Source organism: Cryptomeria japonica, chromosome 11 (assembly GCF_030272615.1).
Source record: "Cryptomeria japonica chromosome 11, Sugi_1.0, whole genome shotgun sequence".
Lineage (NCBI taxonomy): Eukaryota > Viridiplantae > Streptophyta > Pinopsida > Cupressales > Cupressaceae > Cryptomeria > Cryptomeria japonica.
Window position 1 is genome coordinate 682,833,070 of NC_081415.1, and position 24,554 is coordinate 682,857,623.

A 24,554-nucleotide genomic window follows, 5' to 3' on the forward strand; every position below is an offset into this window, starting at 1 on the left:
CCACATCAAAAATATTGGTGTTATGTGTGTTATTGATGTGGTGTTGATTTATGCTTTCACTATTAATTATCAGATCTAAAATTGTGTTTGAGTTAAGTAATTTTTTTGAGAAAAATGATTCACCCCCCCCCCTTTCTTAGTTTTATGCCTTGTTGCCAACAAATGGTATCAAAGCTAGAATCTCTAAAAGAAGCTTGACCGCATGAGGTGATCCGGAATGGGAACTTATGCTTACAAGAAGGATAGCCCAAGATTTGATGGAACAAATTACTCTCTTTGGAAAAATGAGATGGAGTGTCACTTGAGATCCATTGGTGAAGATTACTAGAAGATTACTAAGAATGTGTATAATGTTCCTCTGAATGTTGCTACAACTCCATATGAGATAAAGGAAGTTCAATACAATATTAGAGCTAAGGAAGCATTGTTGAGTGCCCTAGCTAATTCTGAGATGACTAATGTTATGGATTTGCAGATTGCTTATGAGATCTGGAAGAAGTTGGAGACTTTTTATGAAGGTGACAGCCATGTGAAAGTTGCTAAGTTGCATAGCTTAAAGGGAAAGTATGAGATTTTGAGAATGGGTGAAAATGAGAATATTACCTCCTTTATGTAGAAAGTGAATGAGCTTGTGTTGAATATCAGATGTGTCGATGGAGTTTTGGAATAATCAAAGATTGTAGCTAAAGTGTTGAGATCATTGCCTCCTTATAAACACAAAGTTGTTTCTATCAAGAGGAGATCCATATGGTGAAAAATGTGACTAGAGACATGTTGATTAGCAATCTTTCTGCCTTTGAGTTGAGAAAATTTGGTGAATCTCTTCCTAAGTCAGAACCTACATTCAAAGCTACTATTTTTGGGAAGCAAAAATATGATCCAGGAAAAAGTTCTACAAGCATGTCCACATATGAGAAGGAGATGAGGGAACTTGAAGAAGAAGAAGGTGATATTGAGGAACTTCAAGCCCTTATTTATAGGAGATTGCCTAAAGGAGTCTATAAGTATGAAGGGAAATTGCCTCTTAAATGTTTTTCTTGCAATAAGATAGGTCATTTTGCTTCAAGGTGTCTGGAAAGTTCCCAAGAAGCAATACAAGCCTAAATATAAGAAGAAATGTTATTATGTTGTTGATGAAGGTGTGATAGATAATGAATCTAATAAGGGAAATTCAAGAGATGAATGGGTGTTTATTGCTATCAAGGAAGATGATCTAGTGCCTACTGATTCTACTAGCTACATTAATGAGGAGAAAGATTTGGCTGCTAAAGTTGAAGAGAAAAATGAATGGGTTATTGATAGTGGCCACTCTCATCATATGACAGGTGATAAGAGTAAGTTTGTGAGTATGTAAAATTATTATGGTATGTAGTCAGATTTGGTGATGATAAAGCTAGTATAATTTGTGGTAGAGGTTCCATTTCTCTTGACCGTAAACACAATTGTCAAGAGAGATTTTTGGATTCGATTGTGTGAAAGATTTTAGCATCAATATTTTGGATCACACTCTGTGATCCATCATCAGGATGAAGAGAGGATGGATCATAGAGTGTGATCCAAAACGTTGATGCTAAAATCTTTCACATAATTGAATCCATAAATCTCTCTTGATAATTATATGATGGATTGTGGAAATCTCTTAGAATTGGTAAACACAATACTGATGATTCCTTGTATGTAGAAGGTCTAAAGCATAATCTTTTGAGTGTTGGACAAATGGTTGATAAGGGATATGATTTACAATTCAAGAATGAAAAATGTAAAATCTTAAGTGGTTCCGGAATTGAGATTGCATTAGGGACAAAGACTAAAAGTAATATATTTCACTTGAGTGTTGGTGGTCAAAGTTGTTTGATTGCTCAGATTGATGAAAGTTGGTTATGGCATAGAAGGATGTGTCATGTAAATTTTGATTGCATGGTTAGGATAAGTTCTACTAAAGAAATAAGAGATCTTCCTAAGTTGGTAAAGCCTACTAATCTGGTATGCAAGGAATGTCAATTAGGGAATCAGACAAGAGTTACTTTTAAAAGAAAACACCATTGTTGTAATGGATTATTGGATCTTGTGCATACTGATTTGTGTGGTCCTTCTAGAGTGAGAAGGTTGCAGGGAGATAGGTATTTCATGTTGTTGATTGATGACTATTCAAGGATGATGTGGGTAACTTTCTCAAGGTAGAAATATGAAGCATTGGAGAAGTTCAAGATTTTCAAAGCCACGGTTGAGACTGAGACTCGACTGAAGCTTAAGTGTCTAAGATCTGACAGAGGTGGTGAATTCATTTCCATTGAGTTCAATGCATTTTTTGAAGAGTATGGAGTGAAGAGATAGTTGTAGTATCATAAAATTGCAACCCTAGCAATTTTCAACTGCATTAGGGTCCTCATACATACGAGTTTGAATCCTCTAGCCTGATCGGAGACCGGAGTTGGCTTAGCTTTTAGAAATAGCTTCTTCCTTAGCCTCTACATCACCCCATATGCACTGTGCTCTAGAGAAAGGGGTAGGACAAGGGCATGGTGTCACTATACCCCCTTGGATAGGGGCATGGCACCCTTGTCCTCCCAGGATAGGGCCATGTCGCCCCTGACCCTGCCCTATTTTGGGGTAGGACCCTCCCTAGGGTTGCATTTCTAGTTGTGCATCGGGTGGGAAACTCCCCCAATTTTGGCCCATGATGAAAATAAAATCCACTAACATGTATTTAAGGGGCATTCATCCTCTCATTTGCATAAGTTGGATAAGTAAAAGTTGAAGTTGGATAAGATTGGAGTGTGCACAAGCGATCAAGCATTCAAGCATTCTTTTCCAACATTGAGCATTCTCAAGTCTCCCTTCAAGGCTAGGTGTTGCATTCAAGTCAAGGATTCAACCATTGAAGAGGAGATTGATTTCAACATTCAATTCCACACAAGTATTTCTACCAACATTGCTGCTACAACCTCCCTTGAGATGATTTACAATTCAATCTTTCATTTACATCTACTTGCAAGTACTCTCTTTCATTACTTGGTTAATTCCAAAACTAGGGTTTGACCTAAAGGTAAACCCCCATCCCAACCCATTTTCCTCTCTTTTTTGTGTGTAGGTTGTAGGTGTACAACTGCACTTTCAAATTTGGGCTTCATTTGTAGAGGCAGAAAAACCCTTTTCATTTCACGGATTTTTTGGAGGACCGTGCACTTTCCCACCATGGTCCAGGCAAATTTTCCTCTTATTCATGGGGTGACCTTGTCTCAATATTTTACTACCAGATCCAGGTCCACAGCTTCATTGCATAATCCGATCTCAAGTTATAATCAATTCTTTGTCACTTTTTCACTACATAAGTCAATCAAATTCCTTTCTATTTCAAACAAGAAAGAGGGGATCAACTTAGCATTCCCAATTCATTCAGAATTCAATCTACCATATTTGTGTGGAGAGATTGAATCTAGTGAATTGTCCTCTCCTCTTCTTAATGTAACATGGTGAAAAGTGTTTGAAGGGTAATCAATAGAGAAACTCTAATCTCTCTCTGAGGGAAAGGGTAGTTTCCTTCTTGATCTACCATTCACCATTTTCTCACCATTACATTTTGGTGAACCCGACGTCTCGCATGCTTTCCTTGGAACAACATTGCATATTCTTCATTTACAAGTTTCAAATTTATGCAAACTTAGTGGTTAAATCATCAAAAACCCTAGTTTTTAATTAAAATTGAACTTGTAATTTGTAAAAATTGCTTGTGGTTATCTTAGATCTGAAAATTGTTTTGTTTGTCAAATTCAATTTCCTCCTTGTCTTGTTCAATTTGCAAATAAAATTTACAAAATTAAGAGGTTACTTGTTAAACCCTAATTTTAAAAAATCATATTGAACTTGTGCAAAAATTGGATTTCCATTTAATTTTCAGATTTCTGATTGTTCTCATATTTGTCTTCAATCCTACAATTCAAAATTTTAATTTCCCCCCTTCTTCCCAAAATTCAAATTTCAAAATTAAGTGGTTAGGTCATCAAAATCACACTCAAAATCTTAAGATTTTCACTAATCCCTTTCCATCTCATACCTCTAACGTTATTAAGATTGTGCCTAATTCTCTCTCTTTTGAATAATTCACCTCTATGGCTCCAAACTTGGTTAATATGGTAGAAACACAGGATTTGCCTAGGATCCTTGTATTAGATTTGACCCTAGCAATACCATTAGAGCACCCGATGGTCCTTTATACATAGTTGTGAAGGTTAAGGATATCCCTTGTCATGGTGCCCTGATTGATCCCTCTTGCATGGTTAATATCATAACTGAAGATTATCTTTTCACTTTACAATTGCATAAACCAATGTATGATGCTTCTAATGTGGTTGTGAATTTATTTGATGGCTTCTCTTGTCCTACCATTGGCTCTATTACCCTTCTTATTGAAGTTCATACTAAATCCATGGATGTTGACTTTGTTATCATACCTTCTTCTGAGCAATTTTGTGTGAAGTTGTGCTATCCCAAGCTATCTTCCATGAAGGCTATTGCTTCTCCAATACACAAGTGTTTGAAATTTCCTCACAATGTAGAAATCATAACCGTGAACCATAGACTATTTTGTCCATCCGAAAGAAGCCCTAGTGTTCCTATTGATCTCTTTTGGCCTAAACAATTTCAATCTCTTGTTGGCTTTATGATGATTGTAATGAATAACTTCATCATATGTTGTCATTGATGAAACACATACACACACATATGTTCATATTGTCTACCAGTGTGACTTCAAAGTTGTTTATATTACAACCGATATACTAGAGGTTTATATCTTACCGGTACATGCTAACAACCGGTATATACATGGAGATAATCAGTGGATATACATAACTTGGCATCAACCTGAAGATCCAGTGGAGATTATCAAAGGAGCATCAAAGGATAAATGATTTATATGTTTAACTCCAACTGGTATTCATTGATTATTGTTGAACACAGAATATCACTAAGAGGGGGGTGAATTAGTGGTTCCTAATACTTTTCATTTACCGATCTAATTTAAGACAATCAACTATTTAATTAACCACTAAATAGTCATATCGGTAATGCAAGAGATAAAAGCAAAGATATCATTCATAGACAAGAGATTCACAACACCATATTTACGAGGAAAACCCAATATGGGAAAAACCTCGGTGAGAAGAGCTGCTGGAGACATTTGCGCCCATCCAGCCTCATAGGTAAAACACCAACTTACAAAGGTTTTGGGCACCAACCCAAGGAGCACCAACCCCTACACTTTTAAAGGGCACCAACCCATGGAGCACCAACCCCTGCACCAAGCTTCAACTTGGCGATGTATATTGAAATACTATCTGAATACAATTAAGGCTTCTTGTTGCAAATGAATTTTGCAACTCTTGAATAAAATAACTCTCTATTATCTTTCTCTCCCTCTCACGCGCAGTCTCTCAACACACTATATCACACTAGGATGCTCCTTACTCTACCACACCTTGTCGGTTAGGTTCAACTGCTTGACTATGATACTGCCAATAGAATCCTCTCACCGGTTTGCTCGCTCACTCACACTGCAACTTGCCCAGAACACCTTCTCCAGTTTTCTCCTTCCTCACTCTCCCTTCTCTCCTCTCCTCAATCTTCACAAAATCAACAACATGTTCTATTTAGAGCTCTCATTACTTATACCTATTTTCCCGCCAGAATGCCATTCAAAAATCTGAGTGGTTAAGGTTTTCTCTTTATGACACCATTTTTGAGATCCAATCACACCTTTCTTGGATCAATCACCTATCCTTGAAAACTACATCTGCACACGATTTTTTTTATCCAATGCATGTTTTTCTCAGAGTGGCAATCACGTATTAGATCCTTTGTCATGAAGTCAAATAACACATAAAGTGTTCCAAAAGTTTCCTTTATGAGAACATCCTTAATCAGATTTCCTTTTCCTTGATTCAAGCACCAACTATTTCCTGATCTTCCTCTATCATTTCTTCTTCCTCGAGATGCAATCAGTCAGATGCAATCCCTTGATTTGTGGCTCCTTCATTAATGGTGATTATCTAGAAAACACATCGGTAAGACCCTTGGCCGGTAGAGTGTTCTCCTTTTGTTAACCGGTAGAGAATCCAGTACCGATTGCACATCTTCACCTTTGGTGGTGTGAGATAACTTTTAACATTCTGCCTCTTCATCATAAACAAGCAACCATCCTTTAGACCCATTTGTACTTTTATCCTTTATGCTCAATCTCCACTGGTTGACATCAATGACAACTTAGTGCCATAATGCCAACAATCTCCCCCTTTGGCATTGATGTCAAATTCTCATAGTCTACTCCATATTGGTACATTTCTCCCCCTTTGACACAATGACAAAGGGTACTTGCACACTCCCCCTTTGACCCATACCAAACTCCCCCTAAGTCACATAAAATCTTCCTAGGAAGATGACATAACTCCCAGCTTGTGTCGGAGGTATTCAAACGTGCTTACCAGTAGCGGTTTGGTGAAAATTTTTGCTACTTGCTCACCAATAGGAACATAGTCCATCCTTACCTCCTACCCTTCAACCTTCTCTCAAAGAAAGTGATATTTGATAGCAATATGTTTTGTTCTGGAGTGCATGACTGGATTCTTTGCTATGTTGATTGCACTCCAATTGTCACATTAGATAAGAATAGGTTTAGTGATGTCCACCTGTATATCTTTGAGAATCTTCTTTATCCAAAGCACCTAAGAGCAGCATGTAGCAACAACAATGTACTTAGCTTCAGTTTTAGATAAGGAGACTGAGTCCTACTTCTTACTATGCCAAGAGACCAACAGGTCACCTAGAAAGAATGCACCACCGCTTGTGCTCTTTCTATCATTAATGCATCCTACCCAATCAACATCAGTGTATGCTTCCAAGATAAAATCTCCCTATTTAGGATACCACAAACCACAGCTGAGTGTTCCTTGTAGGTACCTAAAATTTTTGCTAACAGCATTCATGTGTGATTGCTTTGGTGTAGCTTGGAATCTAGCTACCATGCATATTGCCTGAACTATATCCGATCTTGAATCAATTAGATATAGTAGAGTGCCTATCATGGATCTGTACAGAGTCTGATCCACTACCAGTGATTCATTATTCTTACTCAATTTGTTGTCGAACACCATGGGAGTAATTACCGGTTTGCAATCTTCTAGTTGGAATTTCTTCAGCGTCTCCTTTGCATACTTGACCTATGAGATAAAGATTCCTTTATCTTTCTATGGTATCTACAAGCCAAGGAATTAAGTCAATTCATCAAGCACTGACATCTTGAATTCTGACTGTATCTGATCAGCAAACTCTTTGCAGAGAATATCCTTATTGCCGCCAAAGATGATGTCATCTACATACACAACCACAATAATCATGTGATTCCCATCTTTCCTTATGTACAAATTGTTGTCAGCACTTCCCTTTTTGAATCCTTGCTCCTTCACATACTAATCTAATCTTGAGTACCATGCTCTAGGAGATTTCTTCAAACCATACAGAGCCTTCTTTAACTAACACACAAATGTCTCATCATCATGCAGCACAAATCCTTCCGGTTGCTCCATATATACTTATTCTTCTAAATTTCCATTTAGAAAAGTAGATTTTACATCCATTTGGTATAATTTATAGCCCTTATAGGCAGAGTAAGCTAGAAACATCCTAATTGCTTCTAATCTAGCCACTGGTGCAAATGTTTCTTCAAAGTCAATCCCCTCTACATGAGAGTATCCTTTGCACTCTAGTCTAGCTTTATTCCTTACAATCTTACATTCTTCATTCATTTTGTTCCGGTGGACCCACTTTGTGCCAATTATATTCTTGTCTTCTGGTCTAGGGACTAATTCCCAAGTCTTGTTCTTCTCAATCTAGTGCAGTTTTTCTTCCATGGCATCCATCCATTCTTGTCTCTTGCTAGCCTCAATGAAATTTTTGGGTTCAACTTTAGTTATGAGGCATAGGTTGACTTGTTCATCATTTCGGGAAAGTCTTCTTCTAGTCTGTACACCATCATTCTTGTTTCCCATAATTTTCTCTTCTGGGTGATTCAACTGTGCATACCGGTTGGGAACCTTCTAGGATGCTACCTCTAGTTCATTTTTTGTTTGAGCTTCATAATATTTGTCACCAGAGTTATCATACCAGTTTATATGTGGTTGAGATTCTCTATGCATATCTTCATCAACTCTTACATGCACACTTTCAACAATTCTTCTTAGTCTTTTATTGTAACATTTGTAGGCTTTGTTGTTAGATGAGTAACCAAGGAAGATCCCTTCATCACTCCTAGAGTCAAAACTTCCCAAACCATCCACATCTTTCTTAATGAAACACTTGCTTATAAATACTTTGAAATATTTGACTAATGGCTTCCGGTCATACCATAGCTCATAAGGTGTCATCTTGCTGTTTGTTCTTAATTGAACCCAGTTCAAAGTGTATGCAGTAGTATACACAGCTTCTTTCCAATAAGTATCTGGCAGACTGGCCTCATTCAACATGGTTTTGGCCATCTCCTTGACTTTCTTGTTCTTTCTTTCTACCACAACATTTTGCTGTGGTGTTCTAGGAGCAAAGTATTGCCTTCTAATTCCATGTTTTTCACAATAATCTTCAAATTCATTTGAACTCTCCACCCCTGTCTGATCTTAGGCATTTTAATTTGTACCCACTTTCCTTTTCCACCATCTTCTAAAAGATCTTGAATCTTTCAAATTGCTTGTGATTTATCTTGCAAAAAGGTGACCCATGTCATCCTTGAGTAGTCATCAATGAAGAGCATGAAGTATCTTTCACTGGTAAGTGCTCTTGTTCTAGTTGGACCACACAGATCTGTATGCACAATTTCAAGTGGCTTTGAGGTGTTGTGCTCCTTTGTCCTGAAACTCGCTTTTGTTTGCTTACCTTTTACACATTCATCACAAAATGTGTTTATCGGTTTGATGATGAGTGGAATATTCCTCACACACCCCCTTTTGCTTACTGCAACTAAGTTATCAAAATTTATGTGGCCTAGTCTTCTGTGCCACAACCAACTTTCATCTACTTGTCCTAACATACATTGGGCCTCATAGCATTCCTTCAAATTATAAACATTTCCATCAGTTCTCTTTCCTTCTGCCACAACTTTACCGGTACTGTCTTTCTTTATCTGGCAACCAGTTGAGTCAAAGGCGAATTTGTAACCTTTGTCACACATCTGACTCACACTCAGCAGATTATGTTTGAGGCCTTCCACATAATATACATCATGTGCCTTTAGTTTTCCATCAATGCTTAGTGTTCCTTTTCCCTTTATTTTGATGGAGGAATTGTCTCCAAACCTTACCGATCCACCATTCCAATCTTCAAGTTTATTGAATTTCCTTTTGTCACTAGTCATATGGTTTGAGAAACCACTATCTACCACCCATAGATTTTTCCTTTCAGCATGCAAGGCAGTCTGCACTATGAGACTCAATTCTGCCTTTTTCTTTTCTTTCTCAACCCAAACTGGTTTGATTTCCTTCTTCTTGTCAGCTGCTATATTCAACTCAGGTTTAGTTACTAGTTCATGATCTGGATTTTTATTCATTTGCTTGATCTTCTTGTTTTTGCATAACTTTTCTATGTGTCCAAATTCTTGACAGTTATAGCATTTTATATTTTCATTAGAGGGAACATCCTTAAAATTATTGTAGGGTACCGATTTGTTCTTCCTACAATCAAAACTCTTATGTCCATATCCATTGCACTGATATCAAACAACATTCATATCCTGGAGTGCATTAAATAAATTTCTACTTTCATAATCCATAAAAGGCTTATTGTTTAACCTACAGACAGCTATTATGTGCCCAAATTTATTACACCGGTAACAATAACCATGAAAGTCTGATACATACTGGCTGGGCTATCTTGGTCCTGAATGGAACTGCCTCATTGGGTGTCTTCTATTCATGTTGTTGAATCTGGTGAATGCTTCTTGGTCAATTCTAGCATTCCTCCTTGGGTATGCATATTTATGCATGAAATGTGGCCTCCGGTTCATATTTGCATACCAATTTGGATGTTGATTTCCAACAACATTTGCATATGTCTTTTTGTTAGTATCCTTGCCTACAGTGAATGTCTTATTTTCTTCACCTTCAATTGAAGAGGTGAACATTATCTCTTTGTCGAATTTACCTTTGTGGGTTGAACCTTGACCAGCTTCAAATCCTAAACCTCCAATGTCTTTGGATTGCTTTTGTTTTCTCAACATCTTATCCAAAGCCTCAGTGTTGCCTTCGTACTTACTTTTTATTTTTATTTCTTCCTTGCTTTCTTCAAGCTCCTTTCTGGCCTTTATTATTTTTGCTTCCAGCTCTTGATGCTCCTTTTCTTTCTTTGTCAAATCAAGGGTTGTAGCTTCACCAATCCTCTTAGTTTCTTCTAGCTATAGCTTTAAGTCAGATATGATTTGACCAGACTCTTCCAGAGACTGCTTCAAGAGATCTTGTTAATCTGCCGCAACAAGCTTAACCCTCTTGAGTTCTTTTCTTGTTTTACTCAATTCTTCAAGTGCACTAATAAGTTCACTTTCCAAATCCACTTCAGCCTCAATATCCTCTTCTTCCTCATCTTCATCAGTAGGTCTGTCGAGTGCAATGAAAAGATTTACTTTTCTGTCATTCTCATGGTCATCATCTTCTGATGGATCTTCATCATCTATTGTGTCATCCTCAATGGTATATAGGCTATTTTGGTTTTGGTAGCCTCTTCTTCCCTACCAGTAGTCATTCCTATCTCTGTCTTTGTCGGCAGATCTTCTGAATTCTCTTCACTCATATCCATCGGCTTCTTTGTGAGGACAACTTGCAGCGAAGTGTCCTACTTTCCCATAGTTGAAGCATTTAAGTGGTAGCTTTCCTTTGTACCATTCAGATCCTCTTTTGAGATTCCTGGCAAAGTTTTCTACTTCAGCATCAGTCTTCACTGGATTCTTTATGACTAATAGCTTCTTTGCCCTTTTTGGTGATGTTGAATGCTTCTTCTTTCCTTGTGGAAGTCTCACCAGTTGTTCTCATCTCATAGGCTATCAGGGAGCCAAATAGCTCATCCATTGTAAAAGTATTCAGATCCTTGGCTTCTTATATGGCTGACACCTTACTATCATATTTGGGAGTGAGAGATCTAAGTATCTTTTTGACAAGAATCTCATCTGTGATCTCTTCCCCAACTCCTCTAATAGTATTCATAGTTTCATCAAATATGTGAAGATAGTCTGCAATATTTTCATCATCTTTCATTTTGATGCTTTCAAGTTGGTTCCTTAGTGTTTGCAGCTTGGCTTCTTTGACCTTTGCATCTCCCTCAAACAACCTCTGCAATTTTTCCCATGTCTCCTTTGCTGTAACATAGTGCACGACTTTGACAAATTCATTATTGGATAGTCCACTCAAGATGGCATGTTTTGCCTTTGCATTATTCTCATACTCCCTTTTTGCATCTGGATCAGTGGGAGGAGTATTGGGAACAACATACCCTCTTGACCTACATCCACACATCAAAACCAAGAGACAAAATATAGGTCTCCATTATTCTACTCCAGAAGGCATAGTTGGATCCATCAAACATTGGGGCTTTTGAGGAAGCAGACTCACTTCTTGCCATTGTGCTCAAAGTCTAGAATCTACCCAAGGTTTAAAGATAACTGGGAACTTGGCTCTGATACCAATTGTTGAACATAGAATACCACTAAGAGGGGGGTGAATCAGTGCTTCCTAACTCTTTTCATTTACCAATCTAATTTTAGACAATCAACTATTTACTTAACCACTAAATAGTCAGATCGGTAATGCAAGAGAGAAAAGCAAAAAGATCATTCACAGATAAGAGATTCACAACACCAGATTTATGAGGAAAAACCAATATGGGAAAAACCTCGATGAGAAGGGTTGTTGGATACTACTACTCCAATCTAGCCTCATAGGTAAAACACCAACTTACAAAGATTTTGGGCACCAACCCAAGGAGAACCAACCCCTGAACTTTTTAGGGCACCAGCCCAAGGAGCACCAACCCTTGCACCAAGCTTCAACTTGGAGATGTATATTGAAATACTATTTGAATACAATTAATGCTTCTTGTTGAAAATGAATTTTTCAACTCTTGAATCAAATAACTCTCTATTATCTTTCTCTCCCTCTCACACACAGTCTCTCAACACATTATATCAAACTAGAATGTTTCCTGCTCTGCCACACCTTGTCGGTTAGGTACAAGTGCCTGACTATGATACTGCCAGTAGAATCCTCTCACCGATTTGCTCGCTCACTCACACTACAAGTTGCCTAGAACACCTTCTCTAGTTTTCTCCTTGCTCGCTCTCCCTTCTCTCCTCTCCTCAATCTTCATAGAATCAACAACATATTTTGTTTAGAGCTCTCATTACTTATACCTGTTTTCCTGTCAGAATGCCATTCAAAAATCTAAGTGGTTAGGGTTTTCTCTTTATGACACAATCTTTTGAGATTCAATCACACCTTTCTTGGATCAATCACCTATCCTTGAAGACTGCATCTACACACATTTTTTGTTATCTAATGCATGTTTTTTCTTGGAGTGGCAATCACGTATCAGATCTTTTGTCATGAAGTCAAACAGCACATAAAGTGTTCCAGAAGTTTCCTTTATGAGAACATCCTGAATCAGATTTACTTTACCTTGATTTAGGCGCTAACTACTCCTTGATCTTCCTCTGTCATTTCTTCTTCCTTGAGCTGCAATCAGTCAAATGCTGATGAATAATGATGAACAGTAAGTACCAAACTAGTACTACGAGGGGGGGTGAATCAGTACAGACAAAAACTTTCCCTCAACCAGTTTGACTGCAAAGACTGCACTTAACTGGTAAATAGTAACACCAGTCTAAATCAGGGCACTACCAGTTACACACAGTGAGAGTATGAATAGGATAAACTGTTAAACACTTAGATCTCTACAAAATCTAATATCTCATTTCCACTTCACCTGTATGCATAAACAAGTAATATATCATCATAAATATAATAACTGCCGGTTCAACATGCTTTACCACTTGGCAGAAAATATTAAAGCATCACATGAAAAGCATCACACATGACACACTGATTTTTCACGTGGAAACCCAACTTGGAAGAACCACAGTGGGGATGAATACCCACAAGCTATTCTTTGAACTCCTTTGAAGTCCACTCTGTTAGGAACCTAGTTTGATTAAAGACTTTTACAATAGGTTCTGCTAGGAACCGATCCTGCTAGGGATCACCCGGTTAAGGGATGGCTAAATACCTGGTTAAAGGTTAGAATCCTATTAAAGGTTACCTCGCAAGAGGATTTGAAGAACTCATTGAATTGAGTCACATTGCTAAAGGATTTACACAAAATCCTGTTAAAGCTACCAAGTTAAGGGATTTTCCAACTGCTAAAATGGTTAGAAGTCAACAGGTAATACACTGATCTGATAACAACACTCAATGCCAAGGTAGATCCACTTTAGCTCCTTTGCTTATGCAATCATACTCTACAGGTATCAATACACTTCTCTAGTTTGGCAAGAATTAAGTATCTCTTCACTTGGATACACACATAGCATTTGCCAACAACTTCAAATTGAAAAACATCATCGACCTTATAGGAAATAGATAGGTCAGTAGCATAAACCCTAAACCCTAAATATTTAGGTTTAACAAATCAATCGGTTCAATCCTAATCATTAATCATATTGCATTCAATACAATAGTCTTGAACATATCTCAAGATGTTCTCCAACGTGCATTCTTTGTCGCTTCAAGAAGTTGAAAACCCATCACGTGCTTTCCACCGTTTACAAAGACTTTGCACATTCCTGGGGTAGATAGGATCAATCTCCATGCAAGATCCTCAAGGAAATCCTTCATGCGCACAAGGCTGACATGGCAACACTATCTGGTCTTCATTACTCTTCTAACTCATCACAAGATGTCATTAGTTGAATCACATAAGCTTGGAATGCATCAACCAAAAACCCTGAGGTTGAGACTACCAACCGTTAGTCATGCCAAATGAAACCTTGATACAAAACTTCCCATATATCAGCTCTCATTCCAACATACTGCTTCACTTTTTCACATATACTGGTTCACATTATCATACCGGTTCTCACATATACCGGTTCACAATATCATACCAATTCTCTTGCTAGTTTGCTTACTTCAATATACCAGTTTATACTTCAACATATTGACATCAATGACAACATACAATATCATCATGTCACCAAGTTCTGCACATATGCCAACAATCTCTCCCTTCGGCATTGATGGCAATATACAAAGATATCTTTCTGCTTCACATCTTCTCCCCAATACTGTAGATATCTTATTCGCTTCACATCTTCTCCCCCTTTGACAACAATGCCAAAGTGGAGGCACAAACAACTATGTTCCACTATGTTGCTCCCCCTAAGGAGTAGCATCCTTCAACACACCAATCCTGAAAAAGATTTATCAATTGCAATACCTGACTGATGTGGAGCACACACCTTTAGTTCACCTCTTGAAGGGAAAGCACCCCTAATTCACCTCTTAAATAGGTAATTGTAGCCTTCGGTAGAGGCTTGGTGAATATGTCTGCTAACTACTCCTTACTAGAAACATGTTCCAGTACAACCTCTTTGTTCTGAACCTTCTCCCTCAAGAAATGATACTTGAGCTTGAAGTGCTTGGTTCTTGCATGTAAAACTGGATTCTTGGAAATGTTATTTGCACTTGTGTTGTCACAAAATATACTTACCAGTTCAGATATAGGAACTTTGAAGCCACTTAATACATGCTTCATCCAGATTGTTTGGGTGCAATTCATAAAAGCTGCAACATATTTTGCTTCTACTGTAGACTAAGAGATACAAATCTACTTCTTACTCATCCATGAGACCAGTCTACCACCAAGAAAGAATGCACCATCGGTTGTGCTTTTCTGGTCATCCACATTACCAGCCCAATCAACATCTATAAAAACTTTTAGGTTGAAATCATTACTGTATGGATACCATAATCCATAGTCAATAGTTTCCTTCAGATATCTAAGAATTCGCTTGACTGCTACCAAGTGGGATTCTCTTGGACTTTTCTAGAACCATGCAGTAATGCCTACTGCATGTGCAATGTCTGATCTGCTATGTATCACATAGTGCAACTTACCAACCATTGATCAGTATTCCTTCTCATTCACCAATATTGAGTCATCCTCTTTTGATAATTTACAACCGGTCACCATCAGTGTACCAACCAGTTTGTTGTCTTCCATGCCAAAGGTCTTCAACACCTCCTTGACATACCTAGACTAAGTGATAAAGATACCATCTTTCATCTGTTGAATCTATAGTCCAATGAAGAACTTAATCTCCCCCAAAAGTGACATCTCAAATTCCTTCTTCATCTCATCTGCAAAATCATGACTCATCTTGTCATCTCCACCAAAAATTATGTCATAAACAAATACCTCACAAATCAAAATTTGATCTCCTTCTGACTTCAGAGAGATATTTCTATCTTCACTTGTTCTTTCAAATCCAATCTTCACAATATGGGAGTGTAAGTGTTCATACCATGCTCTAGGTGCCTACTTCAATCCATACAGGGCTTTATGTAGCCTACACACCATGTCACTGTCTTCTGATAGGCCAAACCCATCTGCTTGCTCTATATACACCTCCTCTTCAAGTATTCCATTTAGAAATGTAGAGTTTACATCCATTTGATATACTTTGAATCCCTTGAAGGCTGCATATGCAAGAAGCATACGAACTCCTTCCAATCTAGCTACTGGAGCAAAGGTTTCTCCATAGTCTTCTCCTTCTTCTTGAGAATATCCCTTACACACCAGTCTGGCTTTGTTTCTTACCACTATGCCATCTTCATTCAGCTTATTTATGAAAAACCATTTGGTTCCAATGACATTTTTATGCTCAAGTATGGGTACCAAAGACCATGTACCATTATTTTCTATCTGGTCAAGTTCCTCTTCCATTGCCTTGATCCAATCTTCATTTTTATGTGCCTCTTTAGATGTTTTAGGCTCAAATTCAGAGATCATGCAAGAATTTTCTCTGACCTTTCTTCTTGTAAGAATTCTTGCATCCTTGTCTCCTACGATCTATTTTGGATGATGATTCAGCTTTACATACCTAGGAATGATCTTAGCTATTTCTTCTTGCTTTTCTTCTTCATCCTCATCTTCATCAGCATCAGCATCTACCGGTGTAGGAGCACTATTACTAGTGCTAGGCTATTTTGCAACTGGTTCCCAGAAGGTTACAACCAGTTCATCTACCACTCACTCACAGTCGGTTTCCTCAGATTTCTCAGAGTTTTCATCAACTCTGACATTAATAATTTCAACAATTTTATGAGTCCTATTGTTGAAACACTTAAGAGCTTTACTCTTGGTGGAATATCCTAGCAATATTCCTTCATCACATTTTGCATCAAACTTGCTCTAATGTTCACTCCTCTTGATATAACATTTTCTACCAAACACTCTAAAGTAACTTACTACAGGAGTCTTACCAGTCCAATACTCATAAGGTGTTTTATCCTTACCTTTCTTGATGAGTACCCAATTCATAGTGTAGACTGTAGTGCTCACCGCTTGTCTCCAGAAGGTGTGAGCAACCTTCCCTTGAATCAACATCGTTCTTGCTACTTCAACTACAGTTCAATTGTTCCACTCTACTAGGCCATTCTATTGTGGAGTCTGGGGGGTAGACAGTTGCCTCTTGATGTTGTTCTTTTCATAGTACTTGTTGAATTCATCGGAAGTGAATTTTCCTCCTTGATCATTTCTTAGGCACTTAATCCTCTTACCACTTTCCTTTGCGACTAGTGTTCTGAAAGCTTTGAACTTTCCAAAAGCTTCAAACTTATCTTTCAAGAATGTGACCCACATCATTCTTGAGCAGTCATCAGTGAGAATCATAAAGTACCTATCTCCCTGCACACTCCTAGTTTTCATAAGACCACACAAATCAGTATGCACAAGATTAACCAAATTGTCTGCAATGAAAGGTTTACCTTTAAAGGTTAAGGAAGACATTTTCCCTAGTTGACACTCTCTATGACAAAGGATTCTCTGGTTTGCTCAGCACAAGCAATCCTCTGACTGCCTTGATCTTACTGGCCTTCATAATATTATCAAAGTTTACATAGCAGAGTCTCCTATGCCATATCTAGCTATCATCAAACTTAGCCATTAGACATGTATTGATATTTGCATTCAGCTAAAATAAGTTACCTTTGGTCTGCATACTGATGGCCATTAGTTCACCACTCTTTCCTTTTATTTTGCACACTCCATCCTTGAATTCTAAAGTGAGTCCATTATCATTCAACCGAGCAACACTCAAAAGGTTGTGCCTGAGACCTTCTACCCAATACACATTATCAACACTACTTTTTCCATTTAGAGAGATGGACCATCTACCTTTTACCATACATGGTGCATCATTACCAAATCAAACCACACCACCATCATACTCTTCTAGAGACAAAAACTTACTCCGGTCACCAGTCATGTGGTGAGAACAACCACTATCAATAATCCACTCATTGGAATTATCAAAGTAGGAGACAAGAGCCTTCTTGTCTGACACATCTTCCTTAACTGCTACAAACACAATGTCTTCACTTTCTTCATCTTTTGATTCTTCATCAGTGGCACCTTCATCAACTGCTACAAAATAGTTTCTCATGTCTCCTCCTTTGAACTTTTTGAACTTATCTGATTTGTCCTTATTATCACCATTAGGATAGTTTACAACAATGTGTCCTATCCTATTGCAAGAAAAGCATTTCAAAGGGAGCTTACCTCTATATTTACCAGTTCCCTTAGGAAGTCTCTTGGCAAGAAGAGCTTAAAATTCCATCAGGATCTCTTCATCATCCATTTCTTTACTTTGTCTTGGTTTAGAACTAGTACTAGCTTCTTTTCCCTTTCTAGATGGTGATGTAGATGCTCTAAAGGCTAATTTAGCTTTCTGAATACTACCATCATAATTGTTTAGCTCATATGTGGTCAACTTAGCAATGATGGAGTCTAGGGATACCTTTATCTTGTCTATAGACCTCAACTCTTGAATAGCAGCAACCCTTATTGCATAGACCAGTAATAAGGATCTCAAGACTTTGCTAACAATAGTGGAATCATCTATTTTACCTCCTGCACTCTTGATGTCTCCAACAAAAGTTTTGATTCTTATTCCATATTGTTGAATGGTCTCTCCTTCAACCATCTACATGTCTTCAAACTTTCCCCTAAGGCTCTCTTCCTTAGCTTGTTTCACATGCTCATCATCGTCATAGATATTCTCCGGAGCATCTCATACTTCTTTAGGATTATCTTTATCTTGAACATCAATAAACTCAATGTCAGATAGACTGCTAATTAGGGCTTCCATGACTTGCCCATTCTCCTGAATCTCTCTTTTTTGGTAATCAATGAGAGTACCAATAGGAATAACATAAGCATTCTTAACATAGCTCTAGTGTTGAGCACCCATGCTTCTGATGTATATTTTCATTATGTCCTTCCATATCTTAAAGTTATCTTTGTTGAACTTTGGACCGTCCCTCTTCGTCATTAGAGTCAGATCTTTTCCTCAAGCGGTTAAGCTTACAACATAGAGGACCTGGAAGACTCTTTGATACCAATTGATGAATAATGACGAACAATAAGTACCAAACCAGTACTAAGAGGGGGGGTGAATCAGTACAGACAAAAACTTTCCCTCAACTAGATTGACTGCCAAGACTACACTTAACTGGTAAACAGTAACACCGGTCTAAATCAGAGCACTACAGGTTACACACAGTGAGAGTATGAATAGCATAAACTATTAAACACTTAGATCTCTACAAAATCTAATATCTCATTTCCACTTCACCCGTATGCATAAACAAGTAATATATCATTAGAAATATAATGACTATTGGTTCAACATGCTTTACCACGACAAAAAATATTAAAGCGTCACATGAAAAGCATCACACATGACACATTGATTTTCACGTGGAAACCCAACTGGGAAAAACCACAGTGGGGATGAATACCCACAAGCTATTCTTTGAACTCTTTTGAAGTCCACTCTGTTAGGAGCCTAGTTCGGTTAAAGACTTTTACAATAGGTTCTGCTAGGAACCAATCCTGCTAGGGATCACCTGGTTAAGGGATGGCTAAATACCCGATTAAAGATTAGAACCCTGTTAAAGGTTACCTCGTAAGAGGATTTGAAGAACTCATTGAATTGAGTCACCCTGTTAAAGGATTTACACAAAATCCTGTTAAAGCTACCCGGTTAAGGGATTTTCCAATTGCTGAAATGGTTAGAGGTCAATAGGTAATACACTGATCTGATAACAACACTCAATGCCAAGGCAGATCCACTTTAGCTCCTTTTCTTCTGCAATCACACTCTACAAGTATCAATACACTTCTCCAATGTGGCAAGAATCAAGTATCTCTTCACTTGGATACACACATAGCATTTGCCAACAACTTCAAATTGAAAAACATCATCGACTTTTTAGGAAATAGATAGGTTGGGAGCATAAACCCTAAACCCTAAAAACATTTAGGTTTAACAAATCAATCGGTTCAATCCTGACCGTTAATCAGATTGCATTGAATACAATAGTCTTGAACATATCTCAAGACACTCTCCAACGTTCATTCTTTGCCACTTCAGTAAGTTGAAAACCCATCACATGCTCTCCACCATTTATAGAGACTTCGCACATTCCCGAGGTAGATAGGATCAATCTCCATGCAAGATCCTCAAGGAAATCCTTCACATGCACAAGGCTGATGTGGAAACACTATCTGGTCTTCATTACAATGCTAACTCATCACAAGATGTCATCCATTGAATCACACAAGCTTGGAATGCATCAACCAGAAACCCTGAGGTTGAGACTACCAACCGGTAGTCATGCCAAATAAAACCCCATTACAAAACTTCCCATATACCGGTTCTCATTCCAACATACCACTTCACTTTTTCACATATACCGGTTCACATTATCATACCGGTTCTCACATATACTGGTTCACAATATCATACCAGTTCTCTTGCCAGTTTGCTTACTTCAATATACCAGTTCATACTTCAGCATATTGACATCAATGACAACATACAATATCATCATGTCACCAAGTTCTGCATATATGCCAACAAATGCAATCCTTTGATTTGTGGTTCCTTCATTAATGGTGATTATCTGTTTCATCTACCCTGTTGATGAAGCTTCACCAACCACAACACACTTGCCACCTCATCTCCACATGGCATCACACTGATCAAGACATGGCCTACCAACATGCAGTTGGTCTAACAAACACATATCGGTAAGACCCTTAGCCAATAGAGTGTTCTCCTTCTGTTAACCGGTAGAGAATCCGGTACCGGTTGCACATCTTCACCTCTGGTGGTGTGAGACAAATTTTAACATTCTACCTCTTCATCATAAACAAGCAACAATTTTTCAGACCTGTTTGTTCTTTTATCCTTTATGATCAATCTCCATCAGTTGACATCAATGACAACTTAGTACCATAATGCCAACAATTATGTGATGGGTTATCACTAGTTGTGATGAGTTATCCTCACCGACAATTTTTGGCAATATTTTTAGTTAGGTCCCGAAGACATCTAAGAGGGGGGGTGAATCAATTGTCTAATAAATTCAAACCAAAAACAACTTAACCAAATTAATGCTTAATACCTATGAACCAGTCTTTTATACTGGTAGACAGTTTTATCAGATAATTGCAAAACCAGTAAAGATTAATGCATGAAACAAAAAGACAAATTCATCTACAACACAACACCAATATATGTACATGGAAACCCCGTAAGGGGAAAAACCATAGTGGGAAACCTTACCCACAATTAGATGATACTACTGCAGATAGTAAGTGTATACAAATGGGGTTTGCACATGCAGAAAGGCCAAGCGTCTAGAGCTCACTGCTCAAACACAAAATAGGAGTCGCACTGACTACAATTGGATGGTTAAATCCAATAAGAATGTACTGCTCAAAATAGCATCTTCATATGCTGGATTCAGTACCAGTGTAGTTCTGATATGCTTTCACAAAAACCTTGCTTCACCTTCAAATGATGTTTGCTTGTATATCTTTGCTTATTCTCGCATATACCTTCACACAATCCTTTTTCACATTCCACATCCGATCTTACAAATAAGATCTTACATTTATATCATAACCTAGGACCAATTTTAGTAGGTCGGCTCTAAAGGGTATTACAATAAAATCAATTTATAATTAAAACAATATCTGATGCAATAGTCGATTCAACATGTCAGCTTGATGCATTTACAACAATAATAAAACATCTCCATAGCGTGTCGTGCTGATCTGGAAAAGATAAACCTACCAATGTATAACCTGGACCTATTTGCCAGTAAGAACAAATATGCAATCACAAATATGCCAACGAACAAGTCACCAAGACAAAGTGCCCAAACAATGTCTTCGACATAACCAAGTGTTCTTCATGTCATTCCAAGTGCTGGTGAACATTATATCCTGCTGGTGTACTAGATACCGATGACTGTGCATGAGTCATTTTCTTGCCAGTGAATGTTGCTAGAGTTGATAGGTGATAGGTGTTGACATGATTTCTAAATGTTATGGGGGTGAATCTAAATGTCTATATATTGACATCACAATGAATTATTTTGTATGAGTGAAGGAGATATGTTATGTGATGATTTGATGCGAAGGCAGAAGTGTTAAGTTGCAGAGTATGTTGGTAATGAAGAGTTGAGTGCACAGAAGAGGATCTATACAAGCAAGTTGTGCTACTACTAGATCACACCACCTATTGTTTTCTAATCACTGCAATAGTCAATTCCCCTAACCAGGTAAGCTCTAACAATATTCATTATACAAATCCTCTAGCCAGGTGATCCATTAGCTTGGATTCAAAAATCCTCTACTGAGTTTACTCCTTACAGGGTACTACCTTTTATAGGGTATAGCTTTTAACTAAGCTTTGGGATCTTTAACAGGATTTGCTCCCAGCAGAACAACCTTTTGTAGACCTTAACCGGTTAGTTATCTATTACTATAGATAGTTAACTTGTGAGTCCCATCTCACCGTGGTTTTTACCTATTTGGATTTTCCACATATAAACACTTGTGTTATGGTGGATGTTTTACTTATTGTGGATGTTGTTATATCATTTTGGATTATATGCATATTGTTTAATAAACTTGTTAAGTATATCTATTGGCCAGTGTTTAAAGTAGTATTATTTTTTGTGTCACTAATTCACCCCCCCTCCCAATGCTTTACAATTCAATCATCTCTTCCATCAAGAAGCGATGCTCTTTTTCAATCTTATCAAAAATGGAAGAATGATATGATTTTATCCTTAAGTCAACCTAAATCTCCAACACTTGGCATTCCTATTATTCTTCAAGATGAGGTTCTTCCCCTCACGGATAGAAATAATATCCCTCCTAAGAAAAATCGTCCATCTATACCTATGGATATGACTTTACCTTCTCTTAAGGAGAACAAAAATATTCTTCCTAAGGTTATACCTATACCTCCTCCTCATGATGGAGCTGATCTCCTTCCTACACTTAATATTTCTCCTTTCTATGGCGCAGTTCCACCTCCTTCCTCTTATTGAGAGAACAGGCCTGCTTCTCCTATTGTTCAACCAAAAAGACCTCAACCTAAACCTTCCACTATCAAGGAGAGAAACATTCCTACTTATTCAAGTGTTTCTCCTTCTTCTCAGTCTTCCATTAAGACTCTACGGAATTGTTGTGCAAGAGAATGTCGATGAAGACATCGTGTTCAAGCTAGTGAAGTTATCCCTCAAAATATTCAATTTCCTCAAACTCCGACAGTTGACATGATTCCATTTTCTCCTAAGCAAGATGTTCAACCTACATCTTCGAATCACAATTTGCATAAAACATGTGATGGTTTTACTTCTATTCGTGTTCTTGGTCCTCTTTCTCTAAACTTTGATGAAGAAATGGGTGAAAATGTTATTCATAATGGCAATATAACTCCTAATGCTTGTCATAGTGAGTATGAATATGTTGACATAGACAAGCATTTATCAGATGAGTTTTCACAAACCCTACTCCTAGCTCCTAGAATCTAACAAAGTGACTTACAACATGAGAACGGTCCCTATTTGGATCTTATGATAACTCCATTTGATATACTTGATGTTGCTCCTCTGACATGTTGCTCGCCTTCCCAAAATAGTGATCAGCAAGATCGAGAGGTGGATGTCGTGCTAGATTAGAAATATTAGCACTACAAATCTTCTCTCTCTCCTTTCTTTCTCTTTTGTTACCATTCTTCTATGTGTAGCCTTGTTCATCTATTGTTTCCTTAATGTCTACTTGCAGATGATGCAAAACATTGAGATCTTTTCTTAGTCTCTTTCATTTTGACTCAAAAGACATCCTATTTTCCCTTTCTTCTAAGGTAGTGTCCTTCTTTGGTGAATGAAGATTATTATATTCATATACATACATGATATACATGCGTTATCATACAACATACTGACCCCAAGGAAAGCGACACTACCTCGTATTTTGTGTTCATTATCCTTGGGTTTATTCCTTGATTGGGGGCTAAATCCTTTTGATAAGGTTCTCCCTCCTCTTTCTCTTGGGTGTATCATACCTTAAATCAATCGCTCCCGATAAGGTGCGTGTGATCGCTTTAACGTGGGGGCATACACTCTGCTCATATTTTCCTTTTTGTGACACTTAGAATTACTTAGTAAACTTTATTTTGCTCTGTAATCTTTAGTATCCTTTCTTTCATGACTCATAGTGAAGGGAACTTTGCTACTTGCAGTCATGGTTCTCCCCTTCTCAATCCTCCCTTTTACTTTTTCAATCAAAGTCGTAACATCCTAAGTCCACTGGGGGTTTGGCACATCTTGCCTCCTTGATGTGGTAAAAGTCTTCCAATCTTGTTTCCTTGTACTTTATCGACAGTATTGGTGTATGCTTATACTCCTACTAAAGTGGGGGCTAATGTAGTGTCATAAAATTGTGACCCTAGCAATTTTTGACTATATTAGTGTCCTCACGCATGCGAGTTCGAATACTCTAGCCTGATCGAAGACCAGAGATTGCTCATCTTTCAGAAATAGGTTCTTCCTTAGCCTCTACATCACCCTATCCACACTCTACCCTGGAGAAAGGGGTAGGATAGGGGCGTTGAACCCTTTTCCTCCCAAGATAGGGGTGTGGTACCCATGTCCCTGCCCTATTTTTGGGGCAGGACCCTTCCTAGGGTTGTATTGTTGGTTGTGCATTAGGAGGGAAACTCCCCCGATGTCGGTCCGTGACAAAAATCAAATCCACTAACATATATTTATGGGGATTTTGTCCTCTCATTTGCATAAGTTGGATAAGTAAAAGTTGAAGTTGGATAAGATTGGAGTGTGAAAAAGCGATCAAGCATTCTAGAGCATTCAAGTCTTCAAGCATTC